Source organism: Hemibagrus wyckioides, linkage group LG26, assembly GCF_019097595.1.
Source record: "Hemibagrus wyckioides isolate EC202008001 linkage group LG26, SWU_Hwy_1.0, whole genome shotgun sequence".
Classification (NCBI taxonomy): Eukaryota; Metazoa; Chordata; class Actinopteri; order Siluriformes; family Bagridae; genus Hemibagrus; species Hemibagrus wyckioides.
This window is the reverse complement of record NC_080735.1, coordinates 9,610,781-9,618,242: the sequence shown is the minus strand read 5'-3', so window position 1 is coordinate 9,618,242 and position 7,462 is coordinate 9,610,781. Positions and strand designations below refer to the sequence as shown.

At 38.6% G+C, this 7,462-nt stretch overlaps 1 long non-coding RNA gene across 1 annotated transcript; it reads left to right on the top strand.

Moving 5' to 3' along the window:
* Positions 1–5,916: 5,916 nt before the first annotated feature.
* LOC131347074 (uncharacterized) lies at positions 5,917–7,321 on the top strand. Its single transcript, XR_009203708.1, has 2 exons — positions 5,917–6,236; positions 6,609–7,321. It is a non-coding gene; the product is annotated as an uncharacterized LOC131347074 (long non-coding RNA).
* Positions 7,322–7,462: the final 141 nt, after the last annotated feature.

The window sequence follows — 7,462 nt, the reverse complement described above, 5'->3', positions numbered from 1 at the left end:
ATGATTTTGTTTCTATAGTGATAACATGTGTAATGACTCCTATGGTAAATTGCTCCACTAACGTATGTTATAGAAGGAGTCTCCAGTGTCAGTGGGTTGTAACAGTCAGAGTTCAAGCTTCATTTTTTTGCCTTATTACCTTTAAAAGGGAGGGAAAAAACAAACACTAATTAGGAAACAAATGTTCTAAGTGATAACAGGAACTGATTTGTTTCCTGGAGTTAGAAGGTATAAAGTGCCATTCTTATAAATAAAATTAAACTGGTCGATTGCTGTAGACTAAGAGGAATAAAACACTTTGACACTTTGAAATATCGTCTGAAACCCACCAACTAACTTCCACGTCACCTTGTGCAACCTCTCACAGTTGTGAAGCTATTTGTGGCAACATGTTCCCTCTTGTGTTCTAGTCCGTAAAAGAACACTGATTTGAATGTTTGGTACAGAGCCGTGTTGCATAAAGGCCTACAAGTACAACAGAAACAATGAGACCTTTTAGCTTGTGTAACCTTTTCAACTCACCCAGATATTCCAGTTATTAATAAAGACGGAATATTGAAGCTGTAATATTCAGGCTGAAACTGTTTCCTTTTTTTTGTTGTTAGTCCAGAAATGTAAATATAAAGGCATAATAAATCTAACTAAGTTTGTGTAACACCAATATATCAGCTACTTTTAAGCACAGTGTCTAGAATATTACAATCTTTATGCTTTAACCTTTAAGAACATGGCATTTTATTCATGGTCGTGAATGCTTTCAGCAGAATATTTGAGTCCTCGTGGTTAGGAGCTGCAAGGCTGGTTGGGATTTACATGTGTTAGGTAACCCATCCAATTTGTTAATGAATAATAGCAGTGAATGCCATATTCAAAAAATGTTCCAAAATATTCCAAGAAGCTAAAAAGGAAACACGAGTTTATCCTGCAGCAATTCAGAAATAAAATGAAAACATAGTATAAAAAGAAGGTTTGTCTCCATACCTGATTTGAAGAAGCTGGTTTGTGACAGCTGGGTGAGTTTGAACATATATGCCCCAAAAATCAGTGTTTCCCCATTATTAATATCTTGACATTCTACTTAATGTAAAAGCGAAACACTGCAATTTACTCTATATAGCCAAATGTTTGTGGACACCTAGCCATCACAACAATATGTGCCCTTTAAACATCTTATTTCAGATTGAGTTCATCTGTGAAAGCTTTCCACTAGATGATGGAGCATGGCTGTGGGGATTTGTGTTCGTTCAGCCACAAGAGCATTAGTAAGATCAGGCTCTGATGACAGGTGAGGAGACCTGGGGGTTCAGTCAGTGTTCCAAAGGTGTTTAGTGGGGTTGAGTCAGAGTCAGGGCTCTCTGCAAGAAACTCGAGTTCTTCCAATCCATCCTTCTCAAACCTTAGAGCTGCTTTGTGCACAGGGACATTGTCATACTGGAACAGGTTTGGGCTTCTTAGTTCCAGTGAAGGGAAACCGTAATGCTATTATATGTAATCATGATCAGAGATCCATTTTCTAAAGCAGTTTATTTCAACCTGTGGTCTCCATCACACAATACACTTGCTAATCAATTTCATAAAACATGAAAAGTCATTTCAGAGGGATTAGAGGCCACCAGATTAGGACTAGTCACTGTTATTTATCTGGAATTTTGAGTGATATTTATTGACTTGGCATCTCTTTTTTCCAATCAATGTGCTTTCAAAGAAACATTGTTCCTTGTAGAAACCAGTTTTATGATTACCAACACTGATTATAAAACAGTATAAGCTGATTATACTGTTTTGTTGCTGAGTGTTTTACTGTCTTTTTATTACCCCTATACTTATTTGATGTAAATAAAACTATTTCTCAAAGGTCCCAGTGTTTAGAGAACAGACCTAAACAATCAAACCCAAGAAGATCAAGAAGCAACCAAAGGTCCAGGTTTGATTATAGGAAATATCACAAAGAAGCACAATAAATTATTAAAAATGACAAAAAAAAAAGGACTAAGACTAAGGAAGGCACCAGAAGTCTCCCACAAAAGGTCAGTGAACAGGTAAGGGGGGGGCATTAGACAGAGAAGCAGACAAGAGGTCAAGGCTAGAGAGAGAGATCCACAGTTCAGCTGGGATAAATGGGCGGTGGTTACTCAAGTGATTAAGGCTCTGGGTTGTTGATTGAAAGATCAGGGTTCAAGCCCCAGCATCAACAAGCTGCCACTGTTAGGTCCTTGAGCAAGGTGCTCAAAGCCCCCACCCCCACCCCAGGGGTACTGCATCATGGCTGACCCAGTGCTTTGACCAAGGATAGGATATGTGTTGAAAGAATTTCATTTTGCAGTAATGTATATGTAGTAGCATCATATTGGGGGAATGGTTTTCATTAGCATGGTCTGGCAAACTGGTCAGGGTTGAGGGCTAGATGGATGAATACAAATACAGGACATTAGAAGAGAAACGTCTTAGAAGAAAACTAGTCTGCCAGAGACATGGTCAAAATCCCAGTTGCATCCATTTCTGCAGTACAGATTGTGTTAAAATTTAACATTGGGTGAATACTTACGCAGGACACTGGACTATATACAATGCACCAAATCATTACCTAGCTAACTAACAAAAACCAGAAGTAGTAAGTAGATATTTACCTATATTTATTTAATGCAAAACAGATGGTTTTACATTATTTATTTAATGTAATTTCATTTTGAAAGATCATTTGATTACAGCAGTTTAAGCCGGTGCTTCTTTTGCCTAAAACGATAAAAGTCTGCAGCTGTTCCAGGTGTTCGGAAAAGTTTAAGAACCTCTTATCTAAAAGTATACATGTGAAAGTTTTATTGCTTGATAATGTTTGGGGAAAACAGTGACGCCTTGTATTGCTTTAGTGCCGCCGCAAACATAAGGACATTAGTGTGAAGTGCTGGCAAAGAAGCAAATGATTTTCTGTCAGTACTTGTTTTTATTTTTACTTAAGTCATTGCACATCTCAACACCTGACAAGACACTAATCTAGCTTGTTGTGTTCAATATTTTCACTGGAAGTCAGTTATTTATTCTTTTGGCCAGTTTATAACCAACAATTTGGAGCAAACACTGAAAAGTCTCAGATGTTTGACCGTCTGTTGCCTGTGTAGCCATTAGTATAGTCGTGACTTCAGAGCAGCTGGTGTTTAGTCGATCTGTGGAGTGTGATATGGATCAATCGCATGGAATAACATAACACTACGACATATCTAACAAACAGTGAGATAATATGTCAGTAAGTATAAATGTGAGCACAATTATGTTAACATACATTTTTTTACAGTCTATTTTAAGTTCATTTCTTTATTATTTCCTCTAATGTCATTTCTGCCATAATACAGAGTACAGAGCTTTGTATGTTACAAAAAAGAAAACCTAAATAGGTCAAAAGCCTATTCTGGGACACAGTCTATAAAAAGGTCTTTGGTGGTGTTTTTGTTGGTGGACTACATATTGCACAATCAAAATGCTGATAATCAAAGCAGTGCACTGGACCTGCTGAGGGCTGTAAAAGCAAACGCCTCCGAACCTTCCCTAGAAATAAATCCGAGGTTTGGGGTAAATGGACTTCTTGGTGTCATCTGCACGGATCCATTCACTCTCCCAGCTATCGTCGTACAAAATACACCTAATAATGGTGTGCACCATTTAATGACACACAATGGTTTGTCTGGAGCCGTGTAAATTGGTTTAGTCTCTAACCGTGTGCTCATTTCACATGGCACGTGTACAGGCTCTATGGCACTCGGCAGTGACTCACCAATTTACAAAAACCTATTATCAACCCTTCTTCTTGTTTCGCTGCATCATGCTGCTGTCACATGTACGAGCAAGTTTAGGCACTGGCTGGAATGAAATGATCTATTTCCTTTCCAGCACTTCGAAGAATGACGGAAAGCAGGAGTGGCCCAAAGGTTAGATTTTATAATTTGCCCTCTCAGAGAACAGTCATATATATCTTTGTAAATAATGTTTGGATGTTTGAAGTAACTCCAACCTTGTAGGTTTGGCTTGGTATCAAAGTGTTTAACCAAATCAAGAGTTCAGAGATCACATCAATGTGGGTTTTTTTTAACAACATATCTTTTACAAGCATCCATATAAAATGATTGTAATCGAGAAACTGGCAATAAAAACATAGAAATTAATGCGGAAACAGAAGAATGCAGTCCTAAAGGCCACTTTCACAGCAGACAGACCATACAAGCTGGCACAGTTTAAACACAAACATACTGACTATTAACTTCTTAGTCTATTTCAGAACCTATTTTGGGCTAAAAAGGCTAAACATTTGAAAGAGTACTTTCCCTCAGAAAACACCACTTGTTGCTTTATATCTTTTCAGGTCTAAAGCACACCGGAGAAAGACCTTTCTCCTTACTTAAATGACTGCAGTGTACTGCCTTCTAGCACTACTGTTTTGTTCATCTTGTCCATGCCTTGTTCATCTTGCCCTTATTATTTCCCCTTGGGGAAACCCAGTTCCATCTTAAAGGCTCTTCTACTACTTTGAGAGCTCTAGTGAAGTTTGTTAGACAAGCCCTCGGAGGCAATTTCTTGTTCAGAGGAAAACTGGCAAAGGAAGATAAGAGTGAACTAGAGAATGAATATATGGATGGGTCCACATGGATAGAGTAAAGATCACTTCCCAAAAACAGTTTATGCCTAAAGAGTCACACTTTAGTCAGTGAATAATTTCTGTAAGATTTATACACAAGAGCTGCTGCTGTATTCATAAAGGCTGGCTTGTGCTCATCCCAGGACTATTCATAAAATGCTCATACTGAACACTTTACAGTTTACAAATACACTATATGATAATCAACGTCAGATAATCAGGGAGACACTGATAAGGCATAACATTATGACCACCCGCCTAATATCGTATTGGTCCTCCTTTTGCTGCCAAAACAGCCCTGACCCATCCAGTACTGTGTATTCTGACACCTTTCTATCAGAACCAGCCTTGACCGCCCATGACCCTGTCCCTGGTTCACCTCTGTTCCTTCCTTGGACCACTTTTGATAGATACTGACCACTGCAGACCGGGAACACCCCACAAGAGCTGCAGTTTTGGAGATGCTCTGATCCAGTCTTCTAGCCATCACAATTTGGCCCTTCATCAAACTCGCTCAAATTCTTACTCTTGTCCATTTTTCCTGCTTCTAACATCAACTTTGAGGACAAAATGTATCTATTAAATCCAATTTATGTTCATTTATGTTTAGAGATTTAATTCCTCAAGTATAATTTCCCATTTATCCAAAATAATAATCATGAATTCTGTTTATACTTGCACCTAAAAATAATATAGCGATGCATGTGGGAATCCCTGAGTGAGTTATTAAGGTTAAGAATGCCAGAAATAGTCTGTCTGAATTTCTGTAAAGCTGCTTTGTGTCACTGTTAAAAGTGCCACATGAATAGAATATTGATGTTTGCGTATCCCAGTATTTTATCTGCACTTCCGTTAGTTTGTTAATGTGAAGTTCCAAAGTAACACATGGTTTTGTTGGGGTCAAAAGAGGATTGTTTGATTTGCTTTGAACAAATTTGGTTAAATTTCTCCCAGTGTGAGATTGAGCAATTGAACCAAAAAGATATGTTTCATAATCTGCCAAGCTGACTGTACAATGACAACTAATGGAGCTGTATTGCTTTATTCAAGTCAGACAGCTGGATCAACGATGAAGTGTTCGCTTCGAAGGGCAGGTGTCTTAAGATTAGAAACAAACTCAGTCATCGTCCTCCACTTGTGCTGCAAGTGGCCACTTGTGATAAACAAATGGACAAAGCCGTGTTAAAACCTTTTTTTTTACTTTGCTTCTCCTTCCACGGCCTTCCTCGTACCAAATCTATTCTTTTCCTTTTTCACCTCTGTGTCACATGCTCGAGAACACACAGGTCCGTCGTTCGCCTTCACACAGGGACGTTCGGTCTCCTTCAGTTCCATTGTATATTAGCTATGGGGGAACTGTATGAGATGGGGGGGAAGGCACTGGTTTATAAATGAAGCACAGTGGTCACGCGATTCAGAAAATGAGAGCATGCAACACACCACACAGAGGACAGCGAAAGGGAGTGCGTTGCCGTGACAACCGTATTTTGCCCACACTCACGTTCCCTTCAGAAATGACAGCCTTTTAAATGACCTTCAAGTCACAGATGAGAATTGTGTCTCACGGGAACACAAGGTACTCATCTGAGTCGGAGTTAAAACGGAAAATGAGGTAGTGTCAAACTTTCTTATACATTTGATATAGAATTCAGAACACAAACACATGTATTAATGGTTAGAGATGATACCTGACTGTAGGATTCGCTTTAATCCTTTCCAACTGTGGCTTGTTTGTGGGATTACCTCACTTCCTGTAACATGCCCTTTTTATATCTTACACGATGGACATGAAGTTGTAATTCTAGACTGGAGGGAATCAGCAGCCTCGGGTTTTTTTTGGTTACCTGCAATGAGAGCATGGCTGTGGAAAAGGTGTTCATGTCAGGTTTTCTCCATTAATAAAAAAACAAAAAAAACAAATCAAATAAACAAGAATAGAAGAGGTTAAGTAGGGCACTGAACTTTTCTTTTTTTTTTTTTTTAGACAGAAAGATGGTTCATAAAAGGGAAGGCGAGAAAAACTGAGTCATATCCTGGCCAAGATCGTCACAATGTGCTTGTAGATTGTCTGGAATCTAGGAGACGTGATGAGAACATGTTGTCCTTTCGAAACGATGCGTGTATAATGAACTTCAACGCCGCTGTACTTCCCTCTAGTGGGTGATGTGGTTACTTTCTTGAGAATGAAGATGAAGTGCTGATTAATTCTCCGTGGCCTCGTTGTGCCTTCGACGTCGACGAGCTCATGAGGTGAAGATGTGTGGATTTGTTATTATCTGGACCCTCGATTTGTTCAAGCACAAAAATGCAGCTCCAGATGTTTTGTAACTAAAACTAACATGCAGTATAGGCGGTCATTTCAGACGGCAGTAGGAAGGAAGACTGAAAATAGTGATTGCAGGACATTTTGGTCCATGGAATAGTATAAACTACAAAATACTGAGCATCTAAATAGGTCAAGTGTCTATTCTGGGACTCTGCACTACAACCTATGAAAAGCAACAGCTGCTTCTTGTTGTTGGTGGTGGACTAGTTTATAGACAACACAGTGATTACTGAAGTATTGGGTCAAGTCCCAATTCATTCTGTTTTGTAGGTTTGGTGAAATGCTCCGATTAAAGATTCCCTCATCTATTATGATTATATTAATGCTGACAAATAATAAAAATGTCAGAATAAATAATGCCATTTTGTTTATATTCATACTGTTAATTTTTTTGTATTCAAGGATATTTGAATTTAATAATATATTTCATAACCACAGTTTACTTTTATTTCCTGCTCCACTGCCATGCCATTAGGCTCCAATTCCGAAGCAATCTCTGGTGTGCTGAAAGT